General features: G+C 37.0%; 1 protein-coding gene and 1 long non-coding RNA gene across 6 annotated transcripts in view; one reads left to right on the top strand and one right to left on the bottom strand.

Moving 5' to 3' along the window:
* Positions 1 to 22,835, top strand: part of GRM7 (glutamate metabotropic receptor 7) — an 834,441-nt gene that overhangs the window by 183,551 nt on the left and 628,055 nt on the right. The gene's annotated exons all lie outside the window — the stretch shown is intronic.
* On the bottom strand, positions 10,705 to 14,994 carry LOC102157380. 2 transcript variants are annotated; one of them, XR_005374631.1, is made up of 4 exons: positions 14,931 to 14,994; positions 13,299 to 13,408; positions 12,715 to 12,816; positions 10,705 to 11,092 (listed from the first exon to the last, which is right to left on the bottom strand). It is a non-coding gene; the product is annotated as an uncharacterized LOC102157380 (long non-coding RNA). The 2 variants fall into 2 exon arrangements; XR_005374632.1 differs by lacking the exon at positions 14,931 to 14,994 and adding an exon at positions 14,849 to 14,909.

Genomic DNA, 22,835 nt, shown 5'->3' with positions numbered 1-22,835 from the left:
CACTTTTATATTGCTTGAATTGCTCTTAGGTACTTGCTGAACGATTTTGGTTGTAAAATATGGCAATATGCTATTAGTAATAGTAACAATAATAGTAGCCTGCATTTTTTGAGGCTTTATTATATATTATATACTATTCAAAGTTTATAACATATTAATTCATTTAATCTTCATAGAAAATGGGTGAGGTATGTATGTTACTAACATTATCCTCATTTACTGATGAATAAAAAAAAGATGTTAGCTAACTTGTCTAAGTTTCCACAGAGAGTAAGCTGGAATTCATACTTGAAGCTGATCTTGGTTAGCCACTAACAGAAACCCTTAGAGAAATTAACATAGTGAGAATCAGGTATCTTGAGTTGTTCAGAGTATGAGGATCTTAGCAAATAAGGGAGAAAGGCATGGGAATAAGGAGATGGGCTGGTTAATGGATGGGGGAAAACATTGTACTGAAGAGTTTATGTTCAGTGGACATGAAAGAGATGCTGTAGCATTTTAGGCAGGGAGTATGGCTGTGAATTAAATATTTGAGCACCCATCCACAAATAAAGGAAGGAATGAAGAGTCAAGAAAAAAGAGGCAATTTCATTCTAAGAGGAGAATCCAAACAAATTAAGAAATAGACTACCTATGGTGGGCCTGGGTGGTAGAGTCAGTTAAGTATCTGACTCTTGGTTTTGATTCAAGTCATGATCTTTGGGTCATGAGATAAGCACCAGGCCAGGCTGCTCAATGCAGAGTCTGCTTGAGATTCTCCTTCTCCCTCTGCCCCACCCACTTGCACTTGCTCTCTCTTTCTCTCTCTCATAATAAATAATCTTTTTAAAAAGAAACAGAGTACCTATTATATGTACAACATTAAGCTAAATTATTTATTTATTTATTTATTTATTTAAAAATATTTATTTATTCATGAGAGACACTGAGAGGCAGAGACATAGGCAGAGGGAGAAGTAGGTTCCTTGTAGGATGCCCAATGTGGGACTTAATTGTGGATCCTGGGATCATGCCCTGAGCCCAAGGCATATGCTCAACCACTGAGCCACCCAGGCATCGCTAAGCTAAATTTTAGAATCAATATGAAGCAATATAAAATAGTTTCTATAATTCAGCACTTTATGCCAGTCAATCCAGGATGTTTGACATTTTGAACAAATGTGCCCTAGATAACGGGTCAGCCCATCATTTGGTAATGATAATGAGCAATGGAAAATTCCAAGTAAACAGTTGACTTTTAGCATAGTTGTCTAATCATTTCTTTTCACATCTAAATTCAATTAAATTACAGATTTGTAAAAATTGTATCAACAGTAGATGTTTGTCATCAACAAACTAAAAAATCTGGGTAATTTCTGTCAAACGTGGTGTCTAAGAGATTGAATTTCAACAAGTATTTATTTTATCTGTGCCTCTTCCTAGATAGTTCTAAACAGAAATAGTTCTAGAAGAAAGATAGTTCATGATTGGCAATATGACTAGAACTATCCTAAAAGTCATAATTGAAAGAAGTAACAATTGTCTGAGAGATCATCTGTTTCCTACTGGTATTTTGGAGAGGCATGATAAACACCAGAAAGTCATGAGAAAAGAGAACTTGGAAACATTTGATTCCTGCCTCCCCTCACAAAATAACACAGATAGTTACTTCATCTGGCTGCCATTTTGTTCTGAACATGTTTGCTGTTATCTTTCTTAAACAGAAAGATACTGTTTAAGAAACAGTATCTCCCTGATGCATGACTATGGATCTTGTAGCCCAGCCCTCTTTGGTCATGACTAATCAATCTAGACAGTAACACATTACTAATCTAAGGACAATTAAGACATAAGTAAGATATAGTTTGTAAGATTCATTGAATGAATGTTTATTTTAGTTTATCAGCTCCATCCATATTCATTAGTTTGCCTTCTGTCAAGAATTTGAACTCAGAGACTGTTGAGTGATGTTGGTAAATGCTGGGTTGGTGGCCATGTTGAGCCATGAACCTAATGAGTGAGCAGATAGAGTGCCTGGTTGAAAAGCAGAAACTCAATACTAGCTACACTTCAGAGGCAGTAGGTTCCTCAGTTTCTGACATATCTTAACTTCTTTGCACAAACTTCATTCTCCATGAATTCAATAAGACTCTATACCTTAAAATCATCCCTTTGTGAAACAGTTTTGATTGGTGTATAATCCTTGCACCAAAAGCATCTTAAAACATACCAACTGAAAAGAGAAACTGCTTGGTGTATAGGTGAAACTTGCTGCTAGAACAGCCCCCAGATTGTTCCGTATGCACTTTAGTGCTGGATTACATGCAAAGTAACCCAAAAATTTAAAAAAAAAACTCTTTCTTCCTCCATCTCTCTGGTTTTTTGAATACGAACCTAGATGATGTCCAACAGAAGGTTCACATGTTAGCTAAAACACAAGCTGCTGTTACAGATGAATCTGGAAGTCCCTGTGACTTAACACAATGAATTTGTTTCTTTTTCATGTAGAGTGGTGGATGTGTAGGGTGGAAGCCTCTGATATACCCAGTCATTCAGGGGCCTAAACTGGTAGAAGGACTGCCATTTTTAGTGCATGACTCCAAAGAATGCTCTGGTGATTGGTAAACAGTCAAGAGACAAGAGGAAGAGAGAAGCAGGAGACCAGAAGGGAGCTCCATGGTTAGGTTTGGAAAGATAATATATTAGTCATGCCTAAAGTCCATTGGCCAGAATTTAATGATAAGGCCACACCTGATTGCAAATAAACTTGGGGAGCATAGTTTAGTTGTGTGTGTAGAAGGAGAGGAAATAAGTTTGGTGAATAACCAGCCAGTTTTTGCCACAATATCTCAACTTTCAGTGTTTTATTGCCTGAAAAAATACCTGCTCTGTCAAACTGCAATATAATGCTGATCATATAAATACTGAGTGATTAACCCACATCCAGCTTATTCAGACTGCCACCCTATGATGTGGGTATTGAAAATATAGAACATTTTAGATATGTTTTAATTTATAGTGTATAAAGATATTGAATCTAGATACTGAAAGAAGTCTTTATAACAAGTCATCTGAGACTTGGAAATTGCACGGAAATGGAAAATGGATTTTTTTTTTTTTTCTGAACCAAGAGATTGTTTTTATTATTTTTTTTGTTTTTTTGTTTTTTGTTTGTTTGTTTGTTTGTTTTAATTTATTTTTTATTGGTGTTCAATTTACTAACATACAGAATAACCCCCAGTGCCCGTCACCCATTCATTCCCACCCCCCGCCCTTCTCCCCTTCCACCACCCCTAGTTCGTTTCCCAGAGTTAGCAGTCTTTACGTTCTGTCTCCCTTTCTGATATTTCCCACACATTTCTTCCCCCTTCCCTTATATTCCCTTTCACTATTATTTATATTCCCCAAATGAATGAGACCATATAATGTTTGTCCTTCACAGACTGACTTACTTCACTCAGCATAATACCCTCCAGTTCCATCCACGTTGAAGCAAATGGTGGGTATTTGTCATTTCTAATAGCTGAGTAATATTCCATTGTATACATAAACCACATCTTCTTTATCCATTCATCTTTCGTTGGACACCGAGGCTCCTTCCACAGTTTGGCTATCGTGGCCATTGCTGCTATAAACATCGGGGTGCAGGTGTCCCGGCGTTTCATTGCATTTGTATCTTTGGGGTAAATCCCCAACAGTGCAATTGCTGGGTCGTAGGGCAGGTATATTTTTAACTGTTTGAGGAACCTCCACACAGTTTTCCAGAGTGGCTGCTGCACCAGTTCACATTCCCACCAACAGTGTAAGAGGGTTCCCTTTTCTCCACATCCTCTCCAACATTTGTTGTTTCCTGCCTTGTTAATTTGCCCCATTCTCACTGGTGTGAGGTGGTATCTCATTGTGGTTTTGATTTGTATTTCCCTGAAGAAAGACAGTCTCTTCAATAAATGGTGCTGGGAAAATTGGACATCCACATGCAGAAGAATGAAACTAGACCACTCTCTTTCACCATACACAAAGATAAACTCAAAATGGATGAAAGATCTAAATGTGAGACAAGATTCCATCAAAATCCAGAGAAGAACACAGGCAACACCCTTTTTGAACTCGGCCATAGTAACTTTTTGCAAGATACATCCACGAAGGCAAAAGAAACAAAAGCAAAAATGAACTATTGGGACTTCATCAAGATAAGAAGCTTTTGCACAGCAAAGGATACAGTCAACAAAACTCAAAGACAACCTATAGAATGGGAGAAGATATTTGCAAATGACATATCAGATAAAGGGCTAGTTTCCAAGATCTATAAAGAACTTATTAAACTCAACACCAAAGAAACAAGCAATCCAATCATGGAATGGGCAAAAGACATGAACAGAAATCTCACAGAGGAAGACATAGACATGGCCAATATGCATATGAGAAAATGCTCTGCATCACTTGCCATCAGGGAAAATGGATTTAGATGTGTTTTTAGAAAACTTAGAGATAATTACCAATGAAACAAATGCAACATGTGCATCTTTCTAAATCACCAGTAGAACAACTGAGCAAAGGAAAAAAATATAGTTGTATAGGCCTATTGTCTATTCTGGGATGATGCATGCATGCTTCTGTAGTGTGAATCAACCCATTTGTTATTTGTTTTTGTTTTTGTTTTTTTTTAAGATTATTTATTTATTTATTCATGAGGACCGAGAGAGAGAAAGAGAGAAGAGAGAGAGAGAGGCAGAGGGAGAAGCAGGCTCCATGCAGGGAGCCCGATGCAGGACCTGATCCTGGGACTTCAGGATCAAGCCCCAGGCCAAAGGCAGGTACCAAACCGCTGAGTGACCCAGGGATCCGCACCCCCCACACACCCAATTTGTTATTTGTAAATAGGATAATGATATCAGCATAATATGGAAGTCACACTGATTTCTATACTTTTTCCCCCAGCCCATTAAGGGTTTTTGTTACCAAGTAATAGTAGTTAAACACCAAGTATGTTAATACAGCTGATTGCGGTAAACTGTGGAGCAATATTCTGCTGTCCAAGACACCCATGTACTTCACCATCTTCTGCAAGGACTGTTTTTGACCATGTACTCTATTTTCTGTGTTGTGCAACATTCTTTACTATGGCTGATTTTACTGGAAATGTAGGATGTCTTTTAAAAATAACAAAGTATTTTTATTAGGATAATTTGATCTAGTGAGTGAGATACAGACTTGTAGTTGTGGAATTTTTGAAAGCTCTCTCAAACCTGCTTTTCTCTGTAAATTGTATTATTTTTACTGATGTTGCAGAATGTGAAGTTCTCAGCACTGCATATCCTCACCTGCAGAAAGTACACTTGTCTTTTCAGTTGCAAATGTCAAAGACCAAGTCAAAACTACCTCCAAGGAAACAGAGATGTATTAATTCATGTAACTGGAATGCTCAGGGGTTTTGCTGGCTTCAAGTACACCTTTAGCTATGACTTACAATAGAACAAAACAAAACAAAAATGAAACAGGTTTTTAGATATTCATCTCTTTTTCTTTATCTCTTAGCTGGACTTCTCTCAATGGACTTTAATTTGAATGCAGGCTTTCTCTATAAGGCAGATCAAGGGGGCTTATGCAGACTAAGGCTCACTCGTGGTGTGTGTGTGTGTGTATATATATACATATACATATATATATATATCAGTCTTAGCAAGAAAAAATACCATAGTCAAAGGGATGATCAAAGTGAATTTAATATGAAAGCTATTTGCAAGTTTCAGGGAGGTCTAGAGAGAGGCTACAAGGGATGGTGGAATGCTGGGCTGACATGCAGGAGAATGTTTGCACTCCTAGGCTGAAGAAATAAATGGAAGGATGAGTTAGTTATCAGAAACAATGACTGCTGTAGTTGTAAGGGAGGGCCACCCAGTGGGAGCTCTGGCCTTCAGTAGAAAAACTATAGCTAATGCCAAACTGCAGCCCAGAGAGAATGAACTAGAATAGTAAATATATCAAGCTTTCTCTCCTCTCTCTCTCTCTCTCCCTCTCTCCCTCTCTCCCTCCCTCCCTCCCTCTCTCCCTCTCTCCCTTGTCGTTACATACCTCCCATGAGCCAAACCTATCTAAATGTAAGAGAAGCCCGTTGTTGCAGTCCATAGCGGTTAGCTTCCAAGGGTACAGAGCAAGGTGGGCATTTAGTATTCAAAGGAGAATGGGGAGCATCTAACATGCCCAATTTAGCCCCTCTAGTAAATAGATAGGGTTTCTTCCTGTGGCTAGATGTAATTTTTAATGAAAATTCTCATTGGCCCTGCATGGACCATACATCCACACGTGTAGCCAAGGAAATTTGGTGTTCTGGTTATACAGTTTTGTGAGTATGAGTGTCTAGATAATATGATTAACAGCTGGACCAATAATTCATATACAGGGAGGGGTTTTCAAACAAAGCACTTCATTTAGGTGCAAGAAGCTGGCAAAATATGACAGCAGCATAGAGGGCCCTGTGTCTGGTTTAGAGACCCTCATTTTTTCCTAAAGATAAGATAGCCCAGTAGATCCCAACTACTTTGTACTTTACAACAATTTAAAAAATGAACTTTTCTGCAGGAAAGAAGGAAGAAGAAATACTGAGAGTGAAACAATGTTTCTCAACCATAATATTTTCCTTTGGAATGATGAACTCAGTTATTTTTAGGGAAATATATGGAAGAAGGAAGGCGAGAGTAATTCCTCATACTTCAAAATATATTTATATTCTCAAAGTGTAACCCATCACTTGAGACTGACTAGTCAATAAATGTTTTATAAAATGGCTAATTGTTAGAACAACAGTTTCTGAGCTATATTATGTTTGCAATCCCCCAGGTAGCTGAGGAAAATGAAAGTTACCTTGCTGTTGACCACGTAAGATCCAAATCCACACTCTAAATGCTGAACACTTTTTTCCTTATGGAATGAAGATTCACATTTATTCCAAATTAATGCTCAACACAGAAATAGTGTTCTGCTACTATGTTTAATAGTTAACAGCACAGAAAAATGCAGTCATTTGTAAATCCTCTTGCAGTATAAGGACTTAAACTGTTTTTCAAGTGGGATTGCTCCTTTGGTTTGGTGAAAATAGCCAGTCATATAACAAAACAAAAAAGAAAGAAAACAAAGCAACCAAACAGTCACTGTGAGAATATAATGCACATCAGGCTGGTTTCTCTCCCTGTCCATTCTGTTTATCACAGTAATTTGTACCTTGAGAGCTTTTGACTAGATATAGTCAATTGCTCATAAGTTCTTTTTAGTATTGTGAGAATGCAAGTTTAAATGATCGATTAAGTGGAAAAACTAAGAAATACAAGCAGGGCTAATGAAAATTATGTATATCCAGTAAATAAAAGCCTATGATTTATATATATATATATATTCAAAGAGTCCTACTGAAAGAACCAGTTCCTGAATGGTCATCTGGTTCAACCTCATTGAAATGACCTTTTATTCTTTACTTTGCTTTTTAAAAATTGTTGTCCAAGACTTCCATTTCGAGAGTGCTGGGCATTTTCCCATTTGAGACCCTCTGGTGAGATACACTGTTTATTTTCCATACAAGAAAGTAGTGACTGTGTTCATTTGAAAAACTCAGCCTCCCATTGTGAGGGGCACAAAACTCACAGGCCCCACTTGAGTGAAGCTTAGCAAGGGATGGTTGGCTTTGTTCTGTTTGACTCTGCCTACACCAGTTTGTCTGTGCATGGATATTCGTTTTTATGGTGCTTTCCACTTTAGACTATCTCAGTCATAAAAAGAGTCTAGAAAGAGTTGATAGAAATGAAATAGGTGGCATTTTTTAAAGTCGCTGTTAGAATAATTTTTCACCTCTTTCAAAGAACCATTTAAGACTAAGATACCCAACTAGTTTCATCTGCATGAAACTTTCAGGTTCTGTCCCTGTAATTAAGGAAGAGCATACTTTAAACATTCCAGAGACGAGGACATAATTTCCTCTACTTTCTAGACATTTTTTACTCAGCTTCTTTGTTTTCTCCTCAGTTATTGGCATACTCTAGTGACTTATTGTCTTTGCATTAGACTGATCGATGTCTAAGAAATAAATGAAAAACTACTGTTCCCCACACTGAGGAAAGACGTGTCATAAAACGAACCGCAGAACAAAAATAGAAAGGCCCTTTTAGTGAGGCTAGGTGCTTTGCAATAAGTTTATAAAATACTTACAAATTCAAAGTCACCCGGTATTTACTTTCTTGACAATTATTTTATCATTTTTTGTACCAATTAGTGACTAAAGAAAATTCCTCTACGATCAGCTGATTTGTCAAGTTAGTGTCAAAATCATGTGGGGATGAACTCCATTTGGTCATGTTAAAACCACAATAACATTACCACTGATTTGTCATAACATTTAATATTTACTAAATATTTCTTAATCTCAGATAACTGTCTAACCAAAAAGAATGCTTGAGTAAAATGTTAAATTTGGTCCCACTGTTACCATGACAACTGCAAAGAAAGGAAGAAGTCTGTCTTCCCCTTTCATGGATGAATTCACATTATGTCTCAGTATTTGTCCCCCTAGTAGTCCTGGATAACTCCAGGTGACAGTTTCTATTGAGGAGAGATTTCTGTGTAGGAATAACCTGTAACATCCCTTGTAGGAGACTGTGGCATAGGTGTATAATCCCTTCCCCCCAGGCAATTGCTGTTTCAAACTCTCACAACAGAGTTGGAAAGGACATCTGTCATAGATGGGTTTCTGTGAGCTCATGAATCCTGAAATATTTTTAAGGTATTGTCTCTATATTTATTTATCTGCCGAATTATAACATATCTAAAGTTGTTACCTCAAGTTAACTGAAGTTGTAAAATTTCCCCTGTGTGTCTAGAAATTCTGTGAAAGAATATTGATGCTTTTAGGATTTTAAAATATGTTTCTTTGTATGAAGGATTGCTATTTTCCTGAATCATACTATCTTGACTAAAGTCTGACTAAATTTAGTTGGTGATATTGAACACTCCTCAATGTAAATGCTGTCATATTGCTTTTGTGCAGGACCTATAAGAAGGATTTGAGGGTTCAAAAGTGGAGATTGGTGGTCCCTCTGTTAAGTAATCTTTATGGTAGTTAACTTAAAGGAGAGGTATATTTTTATATGATACCAAGGACTACAGATTTTTTTTTATATTATATGTTTATTTCCATATAAGAAATGGTCAAGTGCTACTAGTTTTTATTCTAATTTCAAACTTACAAAAGACATGACCAATGTAGTAAACCCTTTCAGACTGATATGGTGATAAAATAGTTAAATAGGTTTAAGATATGGAAAAAGCACTCAGAATACTTTGTCTCAAACACAAAATAATACCTCTTTGCGCCACACTTCATGCCTTGTCAAAATGGATGCTGATTAGCTAATGGCAATGCAGTTTGAAAATAATGGTTCAGGTACTCCATGAAATTTTTGGAGTTGAAAGGAATTCATAAAAAAAGTCTGATTAATCCCCTTGTTTCCAGACAACGCTTGTATCTTAGTATTACTGACAAGTAGACCATCTTCTTTTTTATTTGAAGGTAAAAACAATTGTAATCTTCCACTAATAGCTGACTGTCAGGTCAATTTTCGAGACCTCTTTGAGTCCCTGGTGACTGTTGCATAAGCTAATAGTTCATCGGAGACCAAGAAACAGGCTGTGTTCATCTAATGTAAAAATAATTGTTGCTATGGATGAGTTTTGTCAAGCTTACATGATAGTCATTGTAGATAGTTTATGTTACAACTTCCAGGTTTGACTGGTTATTGGGACTTGAGTTCAGTAAGTATGTATTGAGCTCTAAGTTCAGGGTATATTAGGTTCTTCTGAGGAAGGTGAAGACATCATGGTTTCCTTGCCCTTTTCGACAAAGGACTGGAGCAATAAATAATGTGTATGTGCTTCCTTAGACACCAAAGTGCCCTGAGGGAGATGGAAAGGAAATGTCATTGAGATGAAACATTCCATAGATATTTTCTCATTGTGAGATTTTTAGAAAAAAACCTCACAGATAGGCTTAAGGACACAAAGTGTGGGGACTGAAAGAGATCACCAGATAGTGTTGACATGTTAAACAGCACCCACGCAGGCTGTACAAGTGGCAAGAAAGGAAGGATGGAGACAAAGGTTATGTTTATTATTAAGAGTAGCAACAACACATGTCTGAGTGTTTCCACTGAACTTAATATATCCTAAGCACTTTGCATGCATTGACTCAGTCCCCAAAGTAGCACTATGGAGTTGGTTCTATCATTGTTCCAATTTTGTAGCCGAAGGAAGGTGAGACTGAACAGTTCAAGCACTTGACTAAGGTCACTCTATTGGTGAGTGGGAGAGCTCACCTTCAGATCCAATAAATCCTATGAACATCAGCCCACAATCAAATCTATTTTGCCTAAATCACAGGATACAGAGAGGTTACCCATAGGAGCTAAGGGTGAAAACATTCTTTGTGGTGTTGAGTGTAAAACACTGTTCTCATATCTGTGTGATGTAGAGGGCACAGGTGTGGTCAGAGGATTTCTGCCAGTTGTAGTTGTTACTGTGATATGGCAATATACAAAATTGAAGAATCACTATTTCAAAACTCTTTGACAGTAATTTTATATGTATTGAATCTAATAATAATAAATCAAGCTTGCATCTTATACTTTTTAATTTCATATTTCTAGGACTTTATTTTTAGTGGATTCTATAAGTAACAATCAACAACAGATTGGGAATTTTAAAATAAGAACAAGACAAACTGGTATTTTGTTGTATGTAGTTTGAGAACCTCCAATGTGGAATAAGGGCCATCCTAGTTTCTATTCATTTCTATTATTCTTTCAGTGGGTTCAGTACCTGCCTAGTAAGACTGCTGCCAAATTTAAAAGCAGGAACATAGTAGCTAGCATCTTGCAGTGTGTTTAGCACATGGTAGATGTTCAGTCACAGCCAGCTAAGCATGTTACCGTGAGAAATAAAAACCAAGAGTTGCTTAACAGCTTTTTCATTGCATCTCGCTCAAATGAACATTTTGGTCAGAGGAGGAGTCTTGAAGCAGAGCCTCCTTTTCCAGCAGAGCCTCCTTAGGCTGGTCTCTTTCTGTGATTCCATCCTAGGGGAGAGGGGCAGATGGGAAGAAAAAGGTCTATGTGAGGGATTTATGCAAACAAAAGAATTTGTGAAGAATTTAGAATCTGGTTGGACTCCGATCAATCCTCTGCAGTTTGCAGTGAGAATGGATCCTTTAGAATGATGACTCGGGCACTCGGGCACTCAACTGTTCAAGGGAAGTCCCTGGTGCCCCATTGTCCAGACTCTTCCCACCAGAGGCAAATAGGAAGATTTGGAGCAGCAAGGAGGCAGCATTAGTGAGCCTCTGCCTTCAGGGATTTCAGCCTGAGATGCTGTTTTGTCAGGTTCACCTTAAAGGGCCCTTCTCTGTAATTTCTGTGCCTCCGAGACCTGCCTCTCCCCTCTCTCAAGTCCGCAGGGATGGTGTCCTCTTAATCTCTTGCCCCTCTACCAAACTTCCTTCTTCTTAAGACTTGAATTTCCACATATCTTTCATAGAATACTGTAGAGTCTTTCATAGAATCTTTGGGTCCAAATGCCAGCCTGTGTGAGCAGTCTTTTGTGCCACATGCCTGGAAGATTGAAGATTTTTTCCCATGCTTCAAAAATGAGTTTTTATTTTCTGGCTATTGCCCTCTGTCCCAGATTTTGAAACTATATAAAAGTAATCACATCCAAGATTTTAAAGTAAAAACAAAAAACAAAAAACAAAAACAAAAAAAACTAAATAAATGAGTACTTTGTAAAGACCTACTGTGTGCCTGCTGTGTACGGGGCACTCTCTTGGACATGAAGAGAGTACAAATAGGTCACTGAGTCTTTCAGTATCTACTGGGAATGTCATTATAATATGCATTAGGAAGAATTCTAAAACATACACAAAAGCAGTAAGACAAAATAAATATGAATAGAAGTTCTACTGTTTTCTTCTTGCACCCCAGTGGGTCATCTGGAATATTCCTCAGGCAAGTGTACTAGTATAAAGACCACTGTTCAAAGGCGAGATCATACAGGTATTATGTACATACATCCCAAAGTAGAAAATAATGTATTATAAGAGTTATAAATGTAATAATAATAATAATAATAATAAATGTAATGATAGATTAGCGCTATTACTGCAAACTAAGTGGATTCTAAGCATTTATTTCACAGTTCTCTCTATGCACCCAGTTCTGATAATTTTTTTTTCATGTATATGACAACATAGTAAAATGAGTAAAAGCAGAGCTCAGCATACTTCATACTTTCTCTTAAAAAAAGGTCAGAAAGCAAATACTTGAGGCTTGCAGAGCTGATTGTCTTGGTCACAACCAGCTCAACTTTGCCATCGGTAGTTTTTTTGGTTTTTTTTTTAAGATTTTATTTATTTATTCATGAGAGACACAGAGAGAGAGAGAGAGGCAGAGACACAGGCAGAGGGAGGAGCAGGCTCCATGCAGGAGCCCGATGTGGGACTGGATCCCAGGACTCCAGGTTCACGCCCTGAGCCAAAGGCAGACACTAAACTGCTAAGCCACCCAGGGATCCCCTGCCATCAGTAGTTTGAAGGAATTCAGCCACAAGTGGCAGTAAAACCACTTAGCCTGGCTGTGTCCCAGTGCTGCCTGCAGCCTGTCACTTGCTGAACCCAGATGAAGAGCACAGGCTTTGGAATCACACCAAGTGAAGAATTCTGGTATCAGTGCCAGGTGTGTAGTGATGTGCTGGTTCTACCAACTCTCTGAGTCTTGGCTTCTTCTGTGAGATCCCAGTAGGTGTCACCTGGGAGTGAGGCAAAAATGCAGAATCACAGGTCTTGCGCAAGGAGTGTAGACTTGGAATCTGCTTTTTAACAAGCTCCTCAGAGTACTTTATTTTTGCATCTTACAGTTGGAGAAGCACTGTGGTAGAGGATGCTGATGGTATAACACCTGCTACATAGGGTTGTTTGGGTTGTATGATTAATTGAGATGATACTCTTGAAGTACTTACCATAATGCTAGAACTAATATAATCACTCCCTCAATTTTATACTCACTTATAGCTCTGCTACGATTTCTCAGAGAGCTCGGAATCTAGTGGGGTTTAGAAAGGTATTACATGAAATTGCCCTTGAATGATAAGTGGGATTTAGTCATGGGGTGGTAGAGGCTATAGCATTATTAGTGCCACTGTTTAATCATTAAGTTATGACTGTATTCTCAGTAATGAATTAGTAAGTTATTTTGGGGAAATCAATTAGTGGGAGGAAGATAGGTGCTTACCTCCTGTTGGCATTTTCTTGGTCCTCTTGGAATCCTGATGTATTTTTTCCCCATTACTTGGCTGTGGTAATTAAGATTAATAGATGTCATCAGAATGAGGTAACTGTCATCTTTGAATTGAAAAAGGTAGTAGAGATATATTATTATGTTTGAGAAACTTTGCTTTAAAGACTTAAGCCAAAGTATTGTTAATCAGAATTTAAGTAAACATGAACACTGCATTGTTTTAATTTTGTTATATGATGTATGGGAGTAGTAATAAAGTGACTTAGGCTTTACATATGAATTTAACTTTGTGGTTTATGTTACAGTAATGATCCAGATCATAGCTTGAATGCCTTTTTTTCCTGAAAAGCATACATTCTATAAAGACCTTTACATGGTTAGTTCACTGCTAAGTCAGCGTGTGAGGGAACACAGTCAAACAGTACTTACACCTGCTCAGTGGCTTTGTCAGCCTTTAAATGAGAATAATGCCTTCCACAGATATGGTTGAGGACAGATGATAAAGGTCACTATGCCCTCTGAAAGAACAGCATTATATAAATCCAACATAACATTAAAATTGAAATATCCGATTTTAACCTTTTAAGCAGGCAGCGATGACTGTTAGAAGCAAAAATGGGAACTTGTCTAAATGGGAGTCTGAAACAGTTCACATTTTTTTCTTTAAAAAATTAATACAGAGTGACAGGGGAGAATTTTCCCATCAGAGTCAGGTGATTAAACATTCACCTGGTGGGCATTTAGTCAGTGATTGAGTGTGAGTACCAAGGAAAAGGCCGTGAGGGGACAGGAGAAGAATGTAACTGGTGTAGAGATGTGGATTAGGATAAAACCAGCCTGTGATTGTGGAGTTGATGGAGCAGGAGTTTGGAGATACATGTTAAATAGATGCTCTGGAAAGCAATTTTTTCAAGAGTCACCACAATTAAGTTAAGTAATGGTTTTGATAAAAGTGTCCATGTCGGTGAGGGGTTGTGAAAATCCCAGGTAGTCATGAACAAGCGAGAAGCTTCACATAATTCCTGATAGGGAACAAGTGTTCAAAGGTGTTTATTCATTTGTTCTTACAGTTGGAAAGTCTGATACTAGGATTCATTGAATGAGTGGCATTTGTGTGAAACAAAGAGGCATGGGTTTCCTTAGAAGAGCCATTTTAATTCTTTCTGCTTATTCCAGTGAAGTTTCAGAAGACCTGTGCAGCACATCCCTCAGCTCTCCCTCTATCACCTGTTTTGTGGTGTCTCTGTTCTTCCCCTCCCATTCACTCTGCAAACTTCTCCAGACTGCCTTCTTCTCCACAGAACTCCAAAAAGTGGGATCACCAATGATTTGGTGCTTTGAGGTCAAAAGACATTTTTTTGAAGTCTAATCATATCAAGTCACCCAGTATTTTTGACACTGTTAAAAGTGTTCCCTTCTTCACGGAACACTATTCCCAAGGACCCTGAAATATCAGAGTCTCCCTTGGTCATGTTTGGTCTCCTGCCTCCTCACTGTGTATGCTTTGCCTGGGTAATAGCATTCATAGTCATGAAGTTACTGACCAGCTATCCTTCAACAGTCCAAAATGTGGACCTCACTTAGATTTTCATCCTGAGCTTCACACTGATGGGCAGTACTACTTACTTGGCCTCTTTTCTCAGCTGTTTCCTAGGCAACTGAAATATAACAAGTCCAGTCTAAATTCTTGGATATAACAGAATGCTCTTTGTTATAAACTGGACTTTCCTAAGACTCTAAATTCCATTTTAGCTTCATCTCCTCTTATAACTAGACATTAAAATATATGGTGATTATATTATGTTTCCCCTTTTCCAGACTATAAAATGGAGACTTCTTTGCAGCCACTGCCCGCCCCTCCCTTCCTTCCTTCCTTCCTTCCTTCCTTCCTTCCTTCCTTCCTTCCTTCCTTCCTTCCTTCCTTCCTTCCTTCCTGTCTTCCTTCATCTTAAACTATCCTGACAAACCCTATACCTAGATAAAAGACTAGCATGTAATTTCACTCAAAATATTTAGCAAATTAATTAAGCTAGTTCAATTACAAAAGCGTAGGCAGCTAGAGTCACAAAAACTTGAGTTAGATTCCTAGACATTCACTCATACATTTAATATCTAGTTATGTATCTTCTCTGAACCCCTTCTTGTCACCTTACTACTGTGTATAAAAAACTCCTCTTGTCATCTTCCTGTATATAAAAAACAGCTATAGTACAGACTCTTTATAAGGCTATAAATGATGCTATATAGCACCTGATACAAAAGCTTGGTATATAATCTTGTGTTAATCTATCACTCCTTTTCTAGGCTTATATTCATTTTTTTTTTCACTTATTGATCCAATATTGTGTAAGCAGTCACTGTGTGTAAGGTACTATTCCAGAAGCTGAGAATCCAGTGATGAACAAAATAGGCTCTTGTGATTACTTATATTTTCACAGTGGGAGATAGATACAAAATAAGTAAATACATTTACTAAACTTTAACTATATTCTCTGTGAGTGCTAAGAGGAAATAAAAAGCAGCTCAGTTAAGGTGCATTTGAACATGTTGAAGGAATATATCATGCCACAATGTGGAGGGTGAGTAGTGCATGCAGGCATCACCCACAGCAACCTAAACAGCATTGAGGTAAGGAATGCATTTGGATGTTCTTGGTGCATCCCCAGTACAACTGGAGAAGAGTTAGTGATTTTCTAGAGGTTAAAGGGAATATCAATGTTATAAGTCCTTTCAGGTCATTACAGAGACACTAGATTCTCTCAAGGGTGTTTCCTGGAGCAACATGAACATTACCTAGGTCCCATCCCAGACTTTCTAAATTAGAGACCTTAGAAGTAGGTGGATTCCAGAAACCTGTGTTGTAACAAGCTTCTCAGCAAATACTGATGCTCATCAACATTTGAGAACTACCCATCTTGGGTATTAATAGCTTCGGAAGTAATAAGTGGTCCTATTCCTGACATGTGTTGAAGCTAGAGCTAACTGGATTGACTGATGCTTATATGTGAGGTATGTGTGAGAAATGGATAATTGTGAGGTTTTTGGACTAAGAAACAGGTGAAATCAAGTTACCATATGCTGAGAGAAATCCTGAGAGGACCTTTGGAATGGGGATCGCTTTCATTTGGATATATTCTTTTCAATGTGTCCATCAGCTATCCAAGTGAAGTTATGAATAGGCAGTTGGGTATTAATGTTTGGAATCTTATTTCTCTTTTAAGTCTATTTCAGTTATAAGGAAAAATTAATTGCTATTCTGAATTTTTTTGTTGTTGTTCAAGAAGTAAAACTAGTTGAGGTCCTATAGAGATTAAAGAACTATGTAGGGCAGCGTTTTTAAAATTAGCTCCAAAAGAAAAGTGAATTCTTAAATTTTTCCTGAGACTAATTCCTTTAACCTGTCATATGCTGGGGATCCACTAATGGAATCTCTTAAATGACTACGTATTTTTTTTTAACAAACCCAGAAATTAAAATTGTTCAGTTTTTACTTCGAAAGACAAAAGTGTCATGAGCATTTCATATCCTCAGGTAGTACTCTGTATCTGATTGAACAGCTTGCTCAAGGGCTGAGTTGCTTTAGAAGTTCATAGAGTTGCATTTTTGTGGGGATACAACTAAAGATCCTGATTGTCTGTAAAATCTGTTTTACATCAGATATTTTCAGGATCTGATAGGCCTAACTTGCACCAATCAATTTAATTTTGAACAGCATAGGCTCAAAGTTGTATTGACTGCTGATACATAATTTATTATTTTGTAAAATTTGGATGTCTGAATTATGTATCATGTTATCCAATCTCCCCTTGGAAGTTTAACGCATTTTTTCTACTTAAAGAATCAAATGTTTGCTATTTTTCAACTAACAATATACCTGAATTATAATGGGATAATTAGTTATATTTAGACCTGTTACAGAATTAAGAATCTGAAGTAATAGCAGTATTCTCTACCTAATTGTAAACAACAGTGGTTGCAAGGTTCTGTGCTTAATTATGGTTTTGATATATTTTGATGCTTTAGAATTTCAGTGTGGCAAACTTAGAAGAAAGTGTTGGAAAATAGAGTAAACTTTCAAGCTAATTATTCAAAGCGTCTTAAAGATTGAACACAGATTTGTTCAGTTCATCTAGTATTTTTTTCTGAGTACCCAAGTAAGAGTTGAATGGTTGGCATAATAGGTGGAAACTATTAAGTTAAAAATCCTGGAATGACTTCCAAGGCCCCTTTAAGCCTCTTACTAAGAAGACAGATAGCTGGACAAAATATCTACCTTCTCATCTAGATGTGGAACTTACCCAGTCCACTGAAATATGGCTCTTATTCAGTTGTTTAAAGTCATTAAAGGCTATTCAAATCCAATAGAAATGTCAGCATATTTTACTGATGCAAATTTATGAATCAGGCATAAAAACAATGTGTGTTATGCATAATTAAATAAAATAAAGCCTACAATAAAAGCTGTTCTGACAAACTTTGAGCTGTAATGACTTAACTTTGAGTTGGTCAGGATAAAGTTGCCTCCTGGGTGGAAAACCTGCAAAAATTACTTATTTGAAGAGAGATCCATTGAATCTAGTATGTCTAAAAATTGGCAGGGGTGTGTGTTCATGGGTGTTCACAGATCCTGGTTATCTTCATGTGTTCTGCAGTTGTGTTTCACAGTGTCCCATTACATTACCATTCAGGTCCAGCTTAGCTCAGAGCTTCTCCAACTTGACATTAGCTGCTTGGACATGTAGCTGGCATTCTGGTTCATGTGGTGCAGAAATGATTGCTGCTGATCTGGCTCTGTTAGATGACTCTGTCTTGTCATTCAGTGTGCGGTGAGACTCAGAAGTGATGTTTGTGGAAAATGCTTCAGGTGATGGATATGCCTTCCATACCTCTTCCATGCTCTCTACTTCTGTGGACACGCAAAGGCTCAGTTTTAAGTTCGGTTGGAAATGTGAACAAGGGCTATGGCAGGAGTGTTTTATTTTAGAAGGGACATGTCAAGATATTAACTTCCACTGTTTCGGATGTGGTCTAGCACACACAAGGGACCATGGAAATTTTTTTTGCTGTTTTATAAACATCATAGTGTCCACATGTCAGAAGTTTTAAAATAATAACAGTACTAATAGTAAGTCAGCCAAAAAAGATAAGTATCCTATTTTAGATTTCTTACAAATCCCCATAATGTAAAGCTCTCTTTATTTATTTGAAGGAACAAAGCACTGCTTAAAGAATACACCATAGCCTGAAATTACCCAAATCAATGCTTATTTTGGATGCTTGAGGAGGTTGTATAACACGAACAAAAAAAAATTAGAAAAATTAAGATAGATTTGACATGTACACATGAAAATATTGCTTCAGAATTAGAAGTATTTGGTGTCATTCAAAGAATGTCTTTAAATTCACTTTACAAAGTAGTAAGTAGTTATCTTATAGAAATCATGGTTATGTGCTTCTGGGGTGGATACAAAAAATGATATATTCTAATATCATGGAATTCCATGTTTTAGTTTGGGATACAATTTTTTAGGAATAGTATTATACTCAAATTGAATAAAAATTGTATTTCAAAACATGAAAAAAAGAAAATTTACTTCAGAAAAATGTATTACGACACATTGCTCTGGTGAAGATAAAGAGGCTAATGTTAAGGCACAAATATATATTTAAAATAAGATCATTTCATGAATCTCAAAGTATTAAGTATATATATATATAAATAAATCTACACATAGATCTATAATAAAAATATGTATTATATACTTTTATATATGTTTTAAATATGCAGCCTTACATAAATAAGTACAAACAAGTATATATGTATGTAGCATATATTGTGTGTGTGTTTATGGTATATATAGTTGAGGTGGCTAAACATATTTTTTTTTATTTTATTAAATTTGAACTCTTAAGGAAAAGAGATGATCAGTTTGAATTTTGGGTGATTTCTTTTTTGTCACAGATGGTGCTTCCTTACTGCTTTCCACATTTTATCTATCAGTATGTATAGTTTACACTGCTGTGTTCCTTTTTAAAAATACATGTGTCCCTTGGGAGGACAAACATAGAAGAGGTTATCCTTAAAAGCAATGTGTTTTCTTTCTAACATTCGGTCGAACAGTGAATATGTTAGTTTTTGCTGGGCAAAGCAGTAAGGGGATACATGATATTTTTGGAGAAACATAAGGGATTAGAACTGAATATTAGCTTGACCACTATAGACTTTGAACCTTTCAATATTACTATTGAACTCTTTCTTAAAATGCTAAATAGGAATGAAAATCCTCGTTCTCATTTGCCTTAGTTGTTAGAAAAATCCAAATTAATACACAATTCCAGAATCCTAGGAATGTAAGAAACCCTACAAGATTATCTCCGCCAATCCTCTCCCAATACCTTCAACACTCCTGATAAGTAGTTGGTAAGACTACTTCTTTACTGTTTTCAATGTTGGGGAAATCTTTCCCCTAAGCATCTTATTTACTACATTTATATTTTTCAGCTACTTGGATTTTGAATTTGCCTAGAATGATCCTTCAAGTGACACTTTATCAGGATAAATAAAAAATATGGGTGTGAGGGACTGTGTGTGTGTATGTAAATCTAATGTGTTTCTAAATACATGTCTTAAAATTTAAAAAGCCCTTTAGGGACACAAGTTCTCTTATATTCTCTTGTATACATGTATTCTCTTTTTGACTATAGCTCAGTCAAATTAGGTTACCTTTGAGCATTCAGAAGTTTGGTTAAAGTAGAGGAATACATGAGAGCATGGGGTTTTTAGAAAGCAGAAGTGAGGGATATGAAGGAAAGAAAATATTTCCAAAGAAATATTTCACATACTTCGTGATAGTTGCCTAATACCTTGGTGACTTCTATGCAGATATCTGTTGATATGAAGGCCTAGGGGTTGGCAACTAGGTATTATTCTCTTGTTCGGCAATTTGTTCATTTTTTAAAAGGAGAAGTGGCCAAGGAACCTGGCCACTAGGCCTTCACAAGTGTCAGTGAATGAAGGACATAAAGAAGTAGTCTCATTTTTGTCCTTTCTTGTTGCGTTTGTGTAAGAAAAAGATAAAAGAGTGGGAAGAGGAAAGATCCAGGCTCAAGAACTCAGGAGTGGAAATTTTGCTTCACCTAGAGGTGACTCTCTGGCTGCTGGCTGTGGTCAGAAGACAGAGCCCATGCTACTATTTCTGAGGCTAATGAGGATTTCAGTCTCTGTAACTGCCATTCTGGTGCTTCTTTCCAAAAGTAAATAAGAACATGAAACAGACACATTTCCTGGATGAGGCAATGAGTGCTAAATAAAGGAAGACATTTCAGGAGGCCAAAAAGAAAGTAAATATAAGAAAGTAAAAAGCTCTCACTTTGAAGTTTAGGGACCATTTTTAAAATGCCCTCAAACATCTGATTGATAGCCATGCTGTTTCTTCTTATGATTAAGAAATCTATTTATTCTGGTGAAGTCCCAATAGTTTATTTTTTGTTTCTGTGTCCCTTGCCTCAGGAGACATACCTAGTAAAGTGGGTCATCGAGGGGAGGTGGATGGGTTAACCAGGTGATGGGGATTAAGGATGACACTTGGGATGAGCACCAGGTGTTGTATGTGTTAAATAACCAAACTGTACACCTGAAACGAATATAACACTGTATATTACCTACCTAGAGTTTAAATACAAACTTAAAAAATAAGAGATCTATTTAATTATCAAAATATTTAGTTTAGGGTTCCCTGGGTGGCACAGCGGTTTGGCGCCTGCCTTTGGCCCAGGGCGCAATCCTGGAGACCTGGGATCAAGTCCCACCTCGGGCTCCCGGTGCATGGAGCCTGCTTCTCCCTCTGCCTATGTCTCTGCCTCTCTCTCTCTCTCTGTGTGACTACCATAAATAAATAAAAATTTAAAAAATTAGTTTATTAAGAGAGTTATTCTAAGTATGCTAGATGCATTAAACTTCCTGGGAGCTTAAACGTTGTAGAACACATCCTTCCCTTTCTACAAGTTAATGATTATCTTAATTTCATTAAGTTTTTGGGTACAGTTGATGGTTGTATCTGATGTGTGCCAAATTCTCTGCTTAGTGATTGTATATCTTCTAGTTTGGAGTAGACTCATTTTTCTCTACCCCAACTAAACAATTATTTATAGTTATTATGACCTTTTTCTAATTGATGGACAAAAAGAAGCTTATTTATAGCTGAGAAAAAGAAAACTTAAAGGGTATATGGACTTGAGAGGGACAGCTGAGGGATGAGCAAGAAATAGACTTTTCAATATCTGTATTTTCTGATTGTGTTGATTCAAATAATCAAAATTTTAAATGCTATTATGAGTCAGGTTTCTGTTCTAAAATCTTGAATATACATATGAAAGAGATTAAGTAAGTGAATGAATGATCTCAGAGCTGAAAAGCTCCCCAGAGATAGTGTTTTGTAGCTGTGGTACAAGGAAAATATAACATAGAGTTTATAAAATTAATTTCTCTAACAAACAAATGATACCTTGCCCACCTATTTCAAAGGTAGTGAGAATTAAATAATATATAAATGTGAAATGAGGGGTGCCTGGGTGGCTCAGTCAGTTAAGCGGCTGCCTTTGGCTGAGGTCATGACCCCAGCGTCCTGGGATCCAGCCTGTGTTGGGCTCCCTGCTCAGTGGGGACTCTGCTTTCCTTTTCTCTCTGCACCTCCCCCTGCTTGTGTGTTTGCTCTCTTGCTCTATCTCAAGTAAATAAAATGTTAAAAAAATAAATGTGAGATAACTTTATTAGTATTGATATGAAAACATTCTACTAGTTGGCCAGCACTGGCTAATACTTACACGAGAGATAATAGGGCATAGTGGACAAAACAATGGCATAAACCGTAAGTTTTGAGTTCAGACAGGAGTAGGTTTAACATCTCTGATCCTCACTTTTTCTATCTATTAAAATAATAGTGACAACCCCTAGTTAACAGTCATACTGGGAAGATTAATGTGGAGACTCTAACAATAAACCTGTTCTTGATCCATGAAAAGTAGCTGCTATTGTCATTCATTACTCAGTTCAGTTTCCAAGGGTTCAGCATCCTTTCCCCACTCTTCGGGCATAGACCTGGGTTGCCCCAGAGAGGGGACTCATATTGGAAGAAAAAATCAGCTCTCCCTTTCTTGATGGTTGCCAAAATCTGGGACATGTGTAGAACTGATAGCCAAGAGAGATGTTGACTCAAATATATCTTGAAGATGAAGTTGAGAGAGTCTTCAAAGCATCTGTAAAATAAAGTCATTAATTTAAGATTTACATGGAATCAAAAAATGGCAAAAATAACACATTGATTATAAATAGGTGTTTAGCTAGAATAAGTGTTTTTGTTCATTTGTTTTTTAATGGCTATGATATACCAATGAAGATGGAGGTCAGTGATCATCTAAATGGCTTCAGAAAATTCTTGATTATAACTTCCACATTGAAAAACTAAATGTGGGTTGTTGAATGATCATTTGGTTCATTTTTCCCTTAAAAGTCACCCAAAGCCTTGGTGGATC

This window comes from Canis lupus, chromosome 20 (assembly GCF_011100685.1).
Source record: "Canis lupus familiaris isolate Mischka breed German Shepherd chromosome 20, alternate assembly UU_Cfam_GSD_1.0, whole genome shotgun sequence".
Lineage (NCBI taxonomy): Eukaryota > Metazoa > Chordata > Mammalia > Carnivora > Canidae > Canis > Canis lupus.
This window is presented reverse-complemented; position numbering and strand designations above follow the sequence as displayed.